We start from the raw sequence: 18,225 nt of genomic DNA on the forward strand, positions 1-18,225 counted from the left end.
TTAGAATGCACAGTTAAAAACTAGTTCCACAACTGCAAGCAAATGCTTATCCTAAAGCCCTTTAGCTGCAGAGGTTCAAATCCTGCCCTGCTTAGGATACTAAGGAACGTAAGGCTCCAGTGAGTTGCTCAACATTTGGAATAGTTCCCTTTGCTTGTGTTTGTCATTAGGAGCGGGAAACATTCTCATTTCCATCTGCTTAACAGATGCTCAGATCAGCATCTTGCAAGACAACATTTCATACCAAAACATTTTCAAAATAGCAGGCATCTAAGTCAGTAAAAGTTTGGGAAGGCTACAAGTTGGAAGAAAAATATATCAGACTGTGCAGGGAAAAAAGCTTGAAGAAAACTGGACAACATATGGGGTTTCTTTTTCAACTGCATTCTTTCAAATATTCCTGCTTCACATCAATCATTATCCAGGCATTATCCGGGCAATTGAAACGCTTGCAGGCTGTTATGCTGATATATTCTACAACCTCAGAGAATATGCAGCCATATGACCTGTCATATTCTTACACATGTTTTAATTATTTGAACATAGAAAAGAAAACTAAACTTCTGCGCTTTGCATTTTGATGTAACTATAACCCAGTCTCTGCCAATCTGGTTTCTTCCAGATGTTTTGGACTACTACTCCAATAAGCCCCAGCCAGTGTAGCTGGGAGAAGACCAAAATCTTTCATTTCCAATTTCAGTTCACCGCAGTTTAGTGTTGCACCCAAACTTAAACAGTGGTTTTTTTAAACTATGGTTAGATGGCTTGTTGGTTGAAACAAATCAAGTTGTCTATAGCATGAAGCTGGTTTGTTCCAACTAACCTTACTTAACACAAACCACAGTTTGCTAAGGTTCAGACATAATGCTAAGCTGTAGTTAGTCTGAAACAGAAACGAAAACATTCAGAACTCTTCTCCCACTCATGCGGGGGATGGGTGAAGGGAAGCACCTGAATCTTTCCTAGATATATTTCCATAATGATATACCATTGACTCTTTCTTCCCATCCTGACAAAACTGCTTAACTCTAACATGGCTTCTGTAGACATAACAGTCAGTCAGTCTCTTAACAATGATTGAAATTTTTTTTAAAAAAAGAAAATATTTAAAAGATGACAACTGAGCTACATAATTGCATGTTCATATTAATTCAGCCCTCCATCTGCAAATTTCAGTTAAGCACTACATTGGTATCACAGTTAACTGATGTTAAGGGCAATCGGAGTTTCTTCTTAGCCCAGGATTTGAAATGATCCCATTTCCCAGTCCCAGCCTCTTAATCACTGTTAAGGAATGACATTATGCCTGCAGCAGTCCATCATCTCACTGAGAATGAACATTATGCTTGAATACTTTGTAGTAATCTCACTGCAGAGCTGAAAAGATTCTTTCCTGTTTTTTCACCTTTTAAGTATATCACAAAATGCTTTGAGCCTCATAGGTTCAAGCCCAGCTTGTTGTACATCACACAATTCAATATATTGAAGGTTGCCCGTCTTGCCCTCCTGGCTTGACTGACGGCTGATTGTTTTCAAGCAATTTAAAGAGCAAGAGCAGAACACAGAATGCTCTTACTATGTTATGTTTATTTTATAGAGCACTTGCATAAAATTATTCTCATTGATTTGTAACCTTTCAGAAATACCAAACTGGCATGAGTGTGGTACGTAGCGGTCATGTGTGTGGTATGTAGTGGCCACATGGATAACTTTTCACTGCCAACACATGACATCATGAGAGGCATGCAGAGAAGACTCAAATTCCCAGTCTATTTTGAAATACTGTACAAAACTGCAGGCTTTGCTTGCAAATGGCAACAGGGAGGATACAAACTTGCTTTAGTTATTTCTACCCAAAAGCACAGAATTTTGAAGGGAATGAAAAAACAGAACTTTGAAAACTATCCTCTTTAATGTATATGTAGAGCAATAGGAAATATGTGTTCCAATAGGTAGACCGAACTTGCAGAGAGGAACAGACAGCTGCCGTCCAGCTGCTATAGATAGTCGTTAAGGGTGCCTCAAGTACATATTTCTTAAAAATGTTTTCCAAAATATTTCAAGAAGAAAAGGCTGGGAGTACTGAAACTAAACAAAGGTTTCACATCTACCTTATAGCAAAACTGGCCAGAGTTCTTTTTCCCGCAGTAAATTATAGGTTCTCTTTTTACATAAAAACACAGATATAACAAAGTTATTCTGATCCCCTCAGGACAGTCTCCCTGCCCAAGTCTGCATTTTTGGAAAATATTCTGGAAAACAGTTTTTCTGAAACCATTCCTAAGTTCTGACAATGCTGGCAGGGGGGAAATGTTCAGTTTAACCCCCTCCCCCAAGCTATTCCATTTCTCACCCTATAGATAATATAAAATTGCTGGTCCCTAGGAAAATACTCTTCGTCCATGGGGTCACAAAGAGTAGGACACGACGAAACGACTAAACAACAACAACAACAACAGGAAAATACTGTCAGAAACTCTCAAAATGTTCCAGTAGTCTAATTTATGGTGTTTGTAGGGTTATTTATCAGGTATTTGAGCAGTGTTAGAGAAGACAAACAACACTGTTCTTATGCTGCATGGGGTGATTGGGAGTAGAATCATTGTAATCAGCTCCCCACCCCCCAAAAAAGCTGCTGATTTAATCAAAATTCTATACAATGGGGAAGTCGGCTGTTACACCAAATCAAGCGGCAAATGCATGGAACAACAAGTGGTGTTGTGGTTTTATATTTCCTATTTCTCATTCATGGTCTTCATGCTATCACAATGGGCTGAGCTCTGAGTGAAATCTGACAAACTTGCTTCAGCAAGAATGGAAAGAGGAACTGCAAAACTTCAGCCCATGCCACCAAATTACAAAGCAGATTGCAATCCCAAGCCACTGTCAGACAGCACTTGTTCCCCATTTAAGTAGGATGAAAAAAGGAGAGACAGAGAACTAGTTTGACTAGCCTAAGCATATTCTGAAGGAAGTCTGCTGTCACGTACAGATGGAGGGACCTAGAGCAAATCCTCAGCATTGATGGTACTTCCTAATGTTTTACAGCAATCCCCTGAGCCAGTGGCAAGCATCTTCTCCTTATTAGCTGACTCCTACTACTCCCCTGCTTTGTAGCAACAGAATTCCTCCCTTGCCCATGGTTCAGTTTCATTTTTGTTGAAACAGCATGTTAATGCACAGAATTAAGGACTTGTTTCCATGTTCTATTGCTTGCCTCTTTAGAATTTTGAAACAAGGGCTGAAGTTGATATTTGAACTCGTGTCTCTAAACATCAATCTACAGCCAGGCATAACAAGCCAGCATTGTTTTAAACTGTTTTTAATATTGTGTTTTAATGTTGTGACCCACAGTGGAACCTTGTGAAGCGTAGGAAATAAACAAGCAAATACCTGTTTTCTTCATATACCTAGAAACAAATGCATTGTCCATTTCTAGTAAGTCTCCAGTATGCACTGGAAACGAAAAGGATTATTACGTTGCCAAAATTTGCTCAAAGACACTAACATTCAAATTCTAAGATTGGCCCCTCTGTGACATCAAAGTAGCCAAGCCCTCTAGACGTTGTGCCCTCTAGATGTTGACCACAATTCCCATCAGCCTCAGCAATCATGGCAAATGGTCAGGGATGATGGAAGTTGTAGTCCAACAATATATTGAGGGCACTATGTTGGCTACCCCAAGCCAAGCCAATTCCTACTAAGATAACTCTGAACCCCCTGCACAAAAAACCTCCAGAATATTAAAAGAAGTGGTATAATTAAAAAACATGGATTTCAAAAAGGAAATAATACAAAAAAATAAGATATCAGAATATTATGATCATGCAAGATGTATTTCCTGTTGTCGTGAAAGGTATTATAGCAGTTTACTGTTATACTTTATTTCAGAATACACATTTTCCTCTAATCATCGTTATCTAAAAATGCTAGCATTAATGTGTTGAAAGCTTTACGGTTTGTGGAAGTTGGCACAAAGTGTCACAGCATAATTCTCTATTCATTTTTATTAATGTTAAGTCTGGGTTTAACAACTCTCTAAAAATTCAACGCTTCATATAAAATGACAAACTGACATAAGAAAATGGCACACAGTTTCACTCTATTTCTGCTCAGCAAAGGAAGAAAGGAAACTGATAATATTGTCAAAATACTATGATTCCCAGAGAGAGAGAGAACGTGGAGTTTCCCTCAAGGCAAGAGTTTTGAGAAGTTCCTAGTTCTGATTTTGTACCAATCCCACCAGCAAACATAGGAAACAATGACAATACTGGTAGTATTGTATTTTCAGGCAGACATATACATCCCTTGATGCACACCAGTCACAGAATATACAAGCAATGGCAAAACAATGCACAGGAAATGAAGCCTTCAAAGGGTAGCTATCTAGAAGTTGTCAGGAACTGATTTTGCTGCATTGACTCACTTCTGGGCATTTCCTAGGTGATGACTGTGAATTGTGCCAAACTGTGTTAAATTATGTATACACTGATGTCTGCCTGGGACAGAATTGAAGTCATCTTTTCTATTTAGGACTCCAAACAGTCCTAGAAGCACAGCTTGGGGATGAAGAGAGAGAGAGAGAGAAAGGGCAGGTTCTGTGGTCTTCGATTCTCTGTCAAGCTGCATTATGCTATAAAACTTACAGCATGGTTTATTTAATATTTTTAGTGATATATGGTAAGCAAAAGATTTGCTCTCATCAGCTGCATTCTAGCACTTCCAAGTAATTGAGAGCAAGTGCTTAATTAAATGAAATTCCATAAGATTTATGCTTTGCGGTCTGAATGCTGAACTAATTTTATGGTGATGAAGTTCCACTGATATCAAAGTCAGCAATATATAAAATACCAATAGCATTGTATGTGTTACATAATTATATGATATATTATACCTTAACCTAGAACATAACTGCTATGTTGGCTCAACCATGAGCAGACTGTTACAATGGTTTCTTATGCAAGTGGTTTCTTATACAAGAAGAGATCCAGGATATACAATGCTAGCACTAGGCATATCCTGAGAAAAACTGCATTAATCTCACCAGCAATTATCACTGTTGAAAATCCCACAATACATCCACAAGGCTTATATACAAGGAGATGAACTAGATGACCCTTAGGGTCCCTGTTCTACTTGCCAAGTGGTATTTCTATGTTGACCATTAATCACTGAATACAGTAAGTACCTGCAAAGTATTTTACAGATATTTTAGAAGACATTAGAAACAATAGACATGACATCATCTAAGATGTTAGCAGACAGACACAAGCAAATAGCTGGGTATTTTCCTCTGTGATCTCAAGCAAGAAATATAGTTTACTACACCATAACATATTCACAGAATAAAAATGGTACTCTGTCGCTAGCTAATCACATCTGAAAATGCCTTTCTCTTTTGTTTGATCCTTGTGTTCTTCTTAAAAAAAACTGAAACTCATTATTCATCACTTCAATACGTTGGGCAAAATCTAGATTTAAATAAAAACTGGATGGCTTCTTATCTGAGAAGGCAGGTATACAGTTATTCAATGAAAATGTTTCAACAACATAGACATCTGACAACAGATGTGTCACTAACACTGAGTTTATACATTATTGAATTCTTTAACATCCAAACAAGAGCCAGTCTATGCCTTTTCAGTTCCAAATACAGACCCTGGCGAAGGAATGCTTTCCTGGCCGTGACAGCATGCTTACTGATCATACCCCAAACCTAAGAACTATAGTAATTATCAAATGCTACTGAGATGGCATGCTCCATTAATCTCAAGAACAGTGCAACATTTAGGGATACCCATTACCATAAATTTAAAAAACTCTGCGGGTGAATAAATGAGAACTAGATAATTAAGCAAGCTTGTTATCACATTTATTACCCCAGTTAGTTTAGCCTACTAGCTGTTCCACAATCGATGAAGGAATATATCTCAAACAGGAAACACAGAAACACAGGTCACAAGGTCAGACTATACATCTATCTAGCACTGTACAGTATTCTGTACTATGAATGGCAGTTCTCCTTGGTCTGCAGTACAGTGATGTCTTCCATATTACCTGCACCCTAATCCTTGAAGTTGCTAATGCAAGAGACTGAACCTGGGCCCTTTAAAAAAACAAAAAACCCAAAACACTTCATTACTGAAGTAATGAGCTATGTCTTTCCCCAAACACTTACAATACTATTAACTGAACCTATGGCCACTAAAAACCCTGGGGTGTGTACTAGTCCTTAGGTCAACAAAATCCCAAACCTTTCTCTTTTGAGGTTTCCCATAGTTTTGGAATCTTGTGGGTAAGAAAAACTTTGAAGGAACACAGCTGTTACAGGAAGAGAACCAATAAACCCTGCTGTGTAAATCCAGTACAGTGGGATTGCAACTTATGCAAGGGTTATGTTCCAGAGGATAGTGTAAAAAGCCAAAATTGTTTTAACTTTGGAATTGCCCCCATGTGACCATCCCTACCTTTCCAAAGCCAGTGTGCCAAGCAGGCCTTGGCCTCCGCCCCAACACGCATGGTGGAGAGCTTTTAAGCTTTTTGTCTTGCTTACTGGGCTCTGGAAGGCTCTCACAAGATCTCATGGGATCCTCCCAGAGTTAGAGCCTGGTAAGCAAGATTGAGAGCTTAAAAGTGTTTTCCACACCAGGAAAGAGCTTTTAAGCTCTGCGCCTTGCATGTGTTTAACTTCTGTGATATCAGCTGGTCAGCTGCCAAGCACATAAAGCAGCAATCATGCAAGTTAAATGTGTGCGTGTTGCAAGGCGACTGTATTCATACACAACTCTTTGTCCACATATTTACTGCTCCCATAAACAGGCGCAAGTGCTGCTGAAGGCAAGAGAGCTACATCAATTCATATGACATTTATGTGATTTAACAGATGATTCACCTTTCTCATTTTTCAAGAATTAGAATTTCATTAATGCCACTTGAATTATCTCACAATCACGGGGCAAATATGATATGCTCATCACTGCACACTTACTCAAAAACAGGCAATGCAGGACCATGGGAAATTGGAAACTCACCAAGGCTATTCCCACCAAGCACAGCCTCACCCTGCTCTTGTGCAGCAGCTCACTTGTGGACATGTCATTCCAGAAAAGCAAAGGGAAGCTTTTCTAGGAGGGAAAGGCTTAGCAAGTTAGATTCAGTTCTCAGGCCCTACGTCCTCGGCCCAAACTGTCAAAACTGCTGTAACTCATCAAAAATAGCACGGTCCCATCCCATCAAGAGGTAGCTCCAGTTATGTGAAAAGCATGTGAACACATTCACCTTCACTCTACAATTATGCTGGTATGCTGAGAAATGAGAAAAAGAAGGGCTGTCAGTCTGCTGGGGATTACCACCTCATGTAAGGTAAGAACTTGAAAGCTGACTTGGTGGACACACCAGAAGACATGGAACCTAAAAAGCCAGGGAGCCCAGAAGCAAAGTAGCTTAATGGGTGAGAACAGAGTTGACAGTAAACAGCAGTCTCCCACCCACAGGCCCGCTTGGCTCACAAGACCATTTTCCCCAATCCATGCCCACCTGCACCATCCCTGATGACATATGTGATATCAGGTGATTGGTGGGTAAAGACGTAGTTACAAAGAAACATTCAGGAGCTTAAAGTGCAAGACTTGCTGCCAGGACCCTACAGCTGATTGGTGCTGCCAGCAAGCCCCACTGAGATCAGCTGAACTAACTCCCTAGTACACTCAATGAGACTCATTCTGTCGGTGCTTAGATTGAACCCTTTGAAGACCTGCTGTTAACACCAATCAGTTCATCAGCACTAAGAGTGAGCCCTTTTGAGATTGCCCCATCCACCAGTCATGGTTTGCCCAACATCTGGCCTGATGCTTGGGTCCATGAGCTATAGGAACTTAATCCATGGGCAATTAAAAGAGACTGAGACTAGAGGAAAAGACCCTGGCATTGAGGGCTAGGAACCTAAGGGGTTCAGGGTTGCCATTCAAGACTCTGGAACTTTCTTGGTCATTATGAGTTGCATATAAGGAAGAAATCTGCAAGGAACAGTGTAATTTGGAAAAGCTAAGCAGGCAGTGGGGTGGTATAATATGCTGAATTTCACATATTGATTTGAACTAGCCAGCTACATACTTCCTTTCACAATATTAAGAGTTATAAAAATAAGGAATTATTGGAGGGTTAACTTTATTACCCCTTTTAATTAATGTTAGTTGATATAAGAGTCCCAGGGCTAAACAACAGGGTAAGAACTCTGCTGAGTAGTGAGATGTTTGCCCCCCAAATCAACTTATTGAAAATCCCCCAAACTCTCCAAGTAGTCTATCTTAATACTATAGGTGTAATGACTGCACAGCCCCCCTCCCCTTCTCCAAAGAAGAAATAAAAACAACTTTAGGTGGAGGTTCCCAGTGAAGGCCCATCAGGCCTCTCCAGAGGAAATGATGTTCCATGATCACCGCTGCTCTTATGAATAATTTCCTGCCACAGAATAAGCTCGCTGGGCCTCTCTTCTCTCTGCTGGAGCCCTCTACCAGTCGCCCAACAGATAAGGCTGTTTTTTCCTAGGGAAAGCAATAGACTGTGGTATACGGAAGGTTGGATGTGAACAGAATTAAGACACTATACCCACCTTGAGTCTGTGTACTGCAGTTCAAACAGGGTTGATCCCATAACTGAGTGGCCCTGCACTGAATGTTTGCCCCCATCCTTAATGGAAACTTTTTAAAAAAATAAACGTTGGAATTCAAAGATGCATATAAACCTGCAATGCTTATCTACAGCAGGGATTTCCCTCCCTTTTCTCCCCTCATGTCTCCCCCCGCCCCGCCCCCAACTGGTTTGGGTGGGGATTAGGAGAACCTGCTGAATGGGGGGAGGAAGGGTGATCATTCTGTCTAGCAAGCTGATATGCTTGTGCAGATGGAACATTTGTAATAGTGTGATGTTGAATTCCACCCTATGGAACTAATTTCAGCTGCTCCCATTTCAGGAGTTTCAATTCTAGTACGAGGTACTAGCAACTGTAATCAGCTGCTGATTAGTCATTCTCAGACTTGCCTTGGTCCAAAATCATTCCCATTCTCATCTGTAAAATCAAGAGTATCAATGCACCTTATATAATATATAACACCATTTGGGGGGGGAAGCATTTCATTCAGTTGTATCAGAAAGAATAATACATATACACTTTTATTTTATTTTATTTTATTTCACAAGGGGTTCTTAATATGTTAGATGTGATTCAAGAGTTAGAAATAAAGAGCTCTTCCATCTACTGTAGCCAATTCAAGTCAAAGATGCAGTGTCTGTACTAATTATCACAAAGAGCCAACTGGCTGTTGGATAGACAAGTAACCATAGCAACCCAGCCTAGATATCACTCATACAAATTACACCAGAGACGTTTCTAGTGGATCCATCCTGAAGCCAAAGTGGTCACATAAAGGTGAGGACATTTTTCAAGGACGTTTCATAGCAAGCCGATTGGCAATGACAGCAGAATCTGCTCACAGTAACCACCACAATAAATTTCAATTTTGCTTTATCATAGTGTCATGAGGTATCCAGTGAACCCTGTTTATTGTATCTATAGAACTGATTATCTCTAGTAATAGAACTGCCCAGTATGTGCTGCACACAAAGAGATGGAAAAACTGAGAAATTTTATATCCTGCGTTGTGTGAATAGTTGCACAAAAGTCTTTAAAGCTGTGAATCCCTAACAGTCCATGTAAACAAGGGAAACTTTGTTTTCATTTACCAAGTAGCTGGCATAAAAGTGATTTCAACTGTTCAGATTAGAAAAGTTGTGTGTGTCTATATGTGTATGTATGCACAAGTTGCTGTTTTAATCCCAGCATTTTAAACAGAATATTAAAAAACACAATATGATAGTAATTTATTTGAGTATTTGTATATTACAATTTCAGCCCTCTCAACGTGGTTCAGTTTTATTAAACTGACCTGGGTTTACACTGAAAATCATATTAAAATACAAGACATTAAAGACCTCTGTCATGAAGAAGTTGGTCTGTACAGATACGTTTTAATGCTCAAATACATTCCTTCTAAGTATAGAATAGACAATCAGCGGAAGTGATCAACATAATTGTTGAACCACAGTTCCTATCATCTTTGATCAATCCAGCTATGCTGGATTGAATCTAGTAACACCTGGAGGACACCATGTTGGCTACCCTTAATCTATGGTGTCTAATATCCTTGCATCACATACCACTTGGTATAATCAAATTTTGCAGGATGTAACACACCACACTCAGTAAGGTTAATGATGCAGAACTCAAATATGGGGGTCTGTCAATCGGGGTCTGACCTATCATTATGTAAAGTGATGCAACCACCAAAAGCAGCCAATTCTGGATGGTGGCAGCAGTCCTCTGGCTGTTCCTCCTGGCCATGCCCTTATGCTGGAGGGCACAACTGTATGTGTCATGCACTCCAATAAAATAGCTTGCTGCCCTCAGGTGCAGTGAAGAACACTATTCTGTTGGCTATACTGAAATAAATTTCAGCAACCAGTCCATTCATCTTCTCTATATGGACCATCTTGTCCTCTACTTCAGGCAGCTAAATGTCATGGGCTGGCCCTGGCTCTCAGAGCATGAGATTGGGTTCAGATACCCACATGCAAATGAGACCCTGCAAATGAAAGTGGAGCAAGTAGCAATGTTGTGTGCAGTGTTGGACCTAAATGTACAATGCCAAACTCAGTTCTTAGCATATATTTTTCTTCTTGTAGTGATGATATTGCAACACGTTTAAGATCTGGGTTACCAAATCCCTTCACACAAATATCCCAGAACTCTACAGCAGGTAGCACCCAGTTGTTGAAACAGTAATGTTGGATTACAAGAGAAACAGAATCTCTCTGGATTATGGAGGACACTGTAAGGATAAACTGGCTCTAAATTCCCTTTACTATGATGCTGACAACATACCAGGAACATCAATATACCTGAATATCAGCCACAACAATGTCACCTGGCTACTAAATTACTTAATACCCTTGGGCGACTCACTATTTCACATTTGCAAAGGAACTTTGGAAGTTCCTTTCTTCCTAACTTAAACTGCTGCTCCCATGAAGTAAAATGCTCTTGTATTCAAATCATCTAGCCATTTGCATTTACAGTGATCAAAAACATTTTACCAATATATATTTAGTTCAAAAGTTATAGATTTGGTTTTCCTCTGTAGCTGTTAGAATGACAGTCTGTTGCACAAGGAGAACAACAGCACTGAATTATCCGCAACTGCAGACTAAAGGGCTAACCTGCTGTAAAGATGCATCTATAATGGTACATATTGATGTATGGTGTATATGCAGCCTGATACGCACACTGTGGTCTCCTTACTATGAATTCAGCTGGCTCAGTTAAACTTTTCCAACATTGTAGTTCAGTACTGAAAAGCTGAGATTTCTTCCCTGAAGACTAATTATCTTATCGTGATGTCCTAATCCAATAATGTTCTCCTCTTTTCATTCTTATTGCAGGTATCTATTTTTGCATCCATTCACATAACAAGCTTCTTTTGGTTTCACGGATCATCCTAAGCATGAAATAAGTAAATCGGCATATGACACAGCTCTCTCCAAGATTTGGAGATGATAAACTAGCTATTCTGTTGAGTGAGACATGGATGCTTGTTGACTTGGCAGCTGCTCTGCATTCAATGATTCATTTTCATTTCAGGACAATCACATATGTATTGTTCATTTCAATTTTTGGAGACTATTAGCTTTTCTAAATACAGCATCTTAAAAAGCAGAGACATCACCTTGCCAACAAAGGTCCGTATAGTAAAAGCTATGGTTTTCCCAGTAGTGATATAGGGAAGTGAGAGCTGGACCATAAAGAAGGCTGATCGCCAAAGAATTGATGCTTTTGAATTAAGGTGCTGGAGGAGACTCTTGAGAGTCCCATGGACTGCAAGAAGATCAAACCTATCCATTCTTAAGGAAATCAGCCCTGAGTGCTCACTGGAAGGACAGATCCTGAAGCTGAGACTCCAATACTTTGGCCACATCATGAGAAGAGAAGACTCCCTGGAAAAGACCCTGATGTTGGGAAAGATGGAGGACACAAGGAGAAGGGGACGACAGAGGACGAGATGATTGGATAGTGTTCTCAAAGCTACCAGCATGACCAAACTGCAGGAGGCAGTGGAAGACAGGAGTGCCTGGCGTGCTCTGGTCTATGGGGTCACAAAGAGTCGGACATGACTAAATGACTAAACAACAACAAAAGCTATGTAGACACAGATATACCGGTCTCCTGTCTCCCTGACATGATTGAAAATGTCTTCCCATCTCTCAACACCATTGATGCCAGCTTGGCATATGATTACAGTGCACATCATTTGACGTGTAGGTGGGATACATAACAGTATTCACCCCTATACTCATGCCATCACGGTACACATCACTGGGTGTTCCACAGCCAAACTCTTTGACCTAAGTTTTCCACTTAGCTGGATCCAGGAAGTTTCAGCCTCTAACCTTTCACTTGCCTTTTTCATTCCTTTTGCTATTCTTCAGGTGACCAAATATCATTGTGTTGAGGACTGCTGATGTAGTCCCAGGGTAGCTGACCTGGTGCCCTTCATATATTGGACTACAATTCCCATCAGTCCCAGCCAGTGAGGCTAACTGACATGGATGATGGGAGTATTAATCCAGAAATATCTGGAGTGCACCATGTTGACTACATCTGAAGTGGTCAGGTACCTCTTCTTACAAGGACTTTGCATTAACTATCTGTGCAAAGGTCTTTTGGTTAAGGAAGGAATCACTGGTGAACAGTGAGTATCCACATTCCGCTTGCCTTCTTTGTAAGCACTTAATACCATTCATGTTCTTCTTAATCTGCTTGGAGATGCTACTGTATAAAAGCTTTTTCTGTATTATAAACTGTTGGAATTTTGCAATAGCTCATCTTCTGAAATCCATACCTCCCTTCACATCTTTGTTAAAGCAATATTATTCATGGCAAAGCTAAGGCAATGTTTGGAACAAGTCTATTATGCAGGCTGAAATTGTGCGGCTAGGCCAAAGGCACATTCTGTTGGGTATCTCCCTGTTATGAGCCTATCCTTAAAACAGTTTGGGGATTTCAAGGTGTCTGCAAATTTCTCTTTTAGCACACACAAACATTGAAAGAGGAAGCCAAGCAATGCAATTTGGGAATAAGGAACTGTGTCAATTGGTGAAATGAATTCAGCAACATTTAATCAAGAGAAATGAGATGGCAAGAGGAAATTATGGATTCATTACCAACATTTATTGCATTCATACATTGCCTTTCTTTGAAAGAAGTCAAGGTTGCATGGATATAATTCTCACATCCAGGCACTAAACCAGTTTAGACCTGCTTACGTTTAGCAAAATTGCTGCATCATCTTCCTTTAAACCACTCCATTTGAGAATTTGGGCCTTGTTTGTTTAGGAATCTGCATTTACCCTTTTTGAAAAGGGAAGTGGTTGTGGTCAGCTTACCGCCATACCACTTACCAACTTGGCAAAGAACCTTGAAAGAATTTCCTAACTGCTTTCCATATTTTGTGAAATGCAGTTGTACTGGCGAGTATGGGTTGCTACCGCACAATAGTCACAAAAGGAAGTGGTTTTAGCAATGCATGCATCAGCTAACCAACTGTGGCTGAAACAGACAAGGTCAGCTATGAATGTCAAATGATTGCATTGGCAGTTTTACCATGTGAGGATGTGTAATTAAAGGAGAAGTCTTGAGATGGTAAGAACCTGAGATGTTGAGTAAACACGCAAACACAGTAATGTATTAATGCAACTGCCTGGTCCAAGTGAATGTGGATATAGTTCACAACAAGACTGTACTTGATTCTAGGAAGTCAAGCTCCGTATAGAGTGGAGTGTTCCATGTGCAGTGATTAATTCATTTTATTTATAATGTGGGTTTGATTTTCTTAAAAGCTATGACACACTTAATGTAAATCCTAAGCAATGTAGATATGTACAGCTAAAGGTACACTCCGGGTTCAGAGTTAACTTCTTCTGTAGGCACAGAATATGTCCAATTTTTTATTAACTCATGCTTTTTTGCTGCTGTTGGTGACCTAGCAATTAAAGTAATGGTTGGGTATCTTTTTTCCCCTCCAAGGGTAACATTGTAATTCCTGCTACAGAAATAATATTCCACATCCAAAACTCCAATTGTAATAATGGTAAAATAAGCTGCTTCCCAAAATTAGTCAATATGACATGTCGAGCTGAGAGGAAATAAAAACTTGAAGTTTGCAATCTTCCAATTTAAGAAGACGCACCACCATACAATTGCAAATGCCATTTTGCAAAACTATATGCTAGAGTGATTGTCACCTGAGCCATGCAAGCACCATTCATCATAAGCTTAAGACAGAAGGGTCAGTCCAAGTTAAATGAAGATGTCAGGCAGTGTGGTAGAAACAAGACAAACAACACTTGCTTTTCAAAAAGGACGACTAAACATCTGACTGAAATAAGAACTGACTCTGATCACTGACTGTACTGAACTGGTTTCACGTTGAAGAATTTAAGAAAAGTATTAAACTTGCGACACAACCCCACAAGTTACAGGCAACCTTTCTAACCTCTGTCATTTTGCATTTGAGTAATGAGTGGTTTGAAAATAACAGTTCACAAGAATCATTCCTACAAGTTCCTGACTTCAGAGAGGGGAGGGGGAGAAAGCAAGATATCTTGATGTCTGTTCAAACTGTGGGGAAATGGCAAAGTACTTATTTGTCTTATTTGCAATGCACCCTTCACTGAGGAGCTTATGGCGGCATATTTGGGGCTGTTTTCACCCTCACAACCACTGTGGAAGTAGGTTAGCTTGAAAGACTATAACCTGTATAAGCCTGCCCAATGTACTCTTAATGGCAGATCAGCGATTTCAAGACAAACATTCACTATAGTAGTGTATTTAAGCTTGGGTTTCCAGATATTGTTGGACAACAACTCCCATAATCCTCAACCACTGGCTAAGCTGACTGAGGATGGTAGGAGTAGTAACGCAACAACATCTGGAAATTCAAACTTCAAGAAGCCTGCTCTGAAGCAGAGGAAATTAAATGTAGTGCCGTCAATATGTTTTCTAGATTCTAGATCCCATCAGGCCCAGCCAGCATGATGAATGATCAAGGAAAATGGGAGCTGGAGTCCAACAATATATGAAGGGTAACACATTGACTTTCCCTGCTCTACAGAATGTCAACACTATTTACACTACATCACCTGAGCTTTCAGAGGGCTAGCATATCCTGACAATGTCTGTTGCTGGTAATTCTAGAAGTCTCCCAAGCGGATTAACTATTTGGAAACATTCCAAACAGTTTGGAGTATTGTGGAAAGAGACCAGTATAGAAGTGCTAATGGAAAATGCCAACAGCTTTGTGAATTGCCAGATCTGGTGCAAGGGGACACAATGCAAAACCACTGTCTAACCTGAAAGCTGCACTTTTGAGGTAGCAGCTCAGAGTCAAACCATAATTTATTCACTGCTATTTATAGTAAATATGTGCTAGTTCTTGTCTAATGTAAAGAAACTGCTAGAAACTAGCATGAACATTATAAGTGGAGCATGCTACCTTTAATATCAAGAAATTCAAATGTCAAATTTAAATATAATTGTGTGCCTCTGAAGTAGAAGGAAAGTGTTTTCTAGTGAAAATTAACAAACTGTGCCAGCAATTTTCACACAATATATTCTGACACTTTGGAAATCAATAAATAATTAGGATGCTGGTCAAAGCCAAACAGGCACACCAAGACACCTGTTCTCTCCTTGGCCATTTTCCCAATCACAATATTGTGCATGGACATTTTCTTCTGGAAATGCTCAATCCTAAGAACCTCATGAACATCAAAGCTCAGTAGGACCCAACCATACAATAAATATAACTCCCCTTAGAAATGAGCAGTTCACAAACTGCAGAATTCAAGGACCCAGAAGGAAAGGTTAATAATCCAAAACTTCCTAGGGGCAGAAGTGGCTAACTTTTTTGGTCTGCGGGCTGCTTTCAGCCTTGGACAACTTCCTATGGGCCATATGCCAGGAAGTGGGTGTGGTCAGCTGAAGTGGGTGTGGATTATGAAGAATGCTAATGTGGAATTCAAGTTCAATAGCAGAAGGTACAATACATTTTACAGTATGTTTGACTCTGCAAACATGCTAATGCGTAAGAGCCCTTTTTTGCTAAGACGGTACAAGTCTCAACAAATTCATGATCCTATTCCCACAGCTACATTGTCTCCGGAGAGTTAAATATTATAAACAGAGCTGACTGTATAAACACATAAATTGTTTTTCCCATTAATACGTGAGATTTTTAAATTATTTTTGACAGAGAAAGTAAAGACACAATAATAAAACGGTGACTCAAGTTAGTGGCTTATATCCAATACACTCCTTCACAAAGAAAAGACAGCTTTCCCATCACCCTGCAATTTTTGTGCCACCTCCCATTCTGTTCTGGAGGATCCCCAATTCTCCAGAGCAGATGTTTGTGGAGGAAGAGGCTGCAGGGGCAAGTGGTAAAAATTGCCTCTCATAGGATATAAGATGCCTTGTACATAGCCAGACCATTGGCAACAGTTCACCAAGGTTTCAGACAGAAGTTTTTTCACAGCCCTGTCTGGAGATACTGTGAACTGAATGTGGGGTTATTTGCATGCAAAGCATGTACTCTACCACAGAGCTACAAACAGTCTCACCTACTGAGCTAAAGATTCCCCTCCATTCCATGAGTGAGACCCCAAATGTAAGGATCCAACCAAATGATGTTTGTTAAGATAAAGGATAAAAATTGGGGCAAGAAACTAGCTTATACAGCTAAGGGTTGTAGCCAAACATGTCACTCAGCTGCCAATAAGGCTTGCATCAGCAGAACTAAGAGAGAAGCATTATTTGACCATTTCCCATATAAACCTCTGAATCTGTTCCCAAAGGTACAAGGGCCCTCCAGAACAGATTTACAGGGGGTGCAGAGAGAGGGGGAATCATTGCATATTGCTTCCTTCCCCATTCTACTGATGGAAACCTCACTCTCACCTGTGTCCACATAGCCCAGCACTTTCTACTTGATTAGCAGCAACTTTCCTGGTATTGAGGTAGAGATTTCTTCCGCAGCCCATCTACTCAGGGACTGCAACCTCTAGCCTTAAACATGCTAAGTTTCTGCCAGCTTTTTTTTTATTATTCATAACAGTGTATTTCTTAAAATGTTTCAGCCTCTAAGAATTGATTCTGTGTGGTTTTTAATCTAACATCTTAAAATAAGAATCATTCAAGGCCTGGATGGGAAACCTCTGGCCCACAGACCCAGTTAGGCCTGGAATGGGTCCTAATTTGGCTTGTGAAGCTGTTCCTCACAAACAGCCCCTCCTGCCATACACCTGACATCCTGTGGGACTCAGTGTCTGTCCCAGGGAGCCCCAATGGGATCAGCTGCACTGCAGTGGGAAATGGAGGTTTCAAAGGTGTTTGTTGTAACTGGCAAATGCCTGTTTGGCAGAGACAACAAACCGCTTTGAAGGTGCGTTCCTGTGGCCGATCACGCACCTTCAAAGGAAATTGCTATATGAACGGTGGTTTCAGAAATCTCATTAGAACACTGACATGTGTCACCTGCTTGACATCATTGCAATGTTGTGTGTCTGACCAGAAAGTGATCCCACACACTGTAAAAGTTGACCTGAAGGGAGTAGAGGAAGTTAGAATCCAGCCCACTGACTAGATCTACTTTCCTACCTCTGATTCAAGGGGTAAACAATTTTTAGGTTCCAGCTTCCTCATCTGTCAGTGAGGAATCTGCCCAAATTAAAATAAAGAAAAATAAAAAGCTAACCTAACAGAGGATATGATTATGGTTCGTACCAGTCCAGAGATCACGCAGAGTGAATTCGCTTCACAGTAAAATTTTCTGAGATTTAATGACATTCTATTTTTAAATTTGTGGAACTTAATGGATTGGACTAAGACCCATAACATGCTTAGAGCAGACCCAATGAAATCAGCAAGACTTAGGATACTCAATGGGCCTATTTGAAGCATAACTTTAGCCTGGATCTAACACCCTGAACAAATATTTGAATACTGCTATTTAAATACTATAGGTGTTTAAATTTCTCACCCCTTTTCAACTGTCTCTCTATTGGTGTAGAATATTTCCACAATAGGCATATTGCCTGGATTTTGAATTATTAGAT

At 40.1% G+C, this 18,225-nt stretch overlaps 1 protein-coding gene across 2 annotated transcripts in view; it reads right to left on the reverse strand.

Annotated features, from left to right (window-relative positions):
* Positions 1–18,225, reverse strand: part of PID1 (phosphotyrosine interaction domain containing 1) — an 88,310-nt gene that overhangs the window by 38,933 nt on the left and 31,152 nt on the right. The gene's annotated exons all lie outside the window — the stretch shown is intronic.

The sequence above is a fragment of the Podarcis raffonei genome, chromosome 5 (assembly GCF_027172205.1).
Source record: "Podarcis raffonei isolate rPodRaf1 chromosome 5, rPodRaf1.pri, whole genome shotgun sequence".
Lineage (NCBI taxonomy): Eukaryota > Metazoa > Chordata > Lepidosauria > Squamata > Lacertidae > Podarcis > Podarcis raffonei.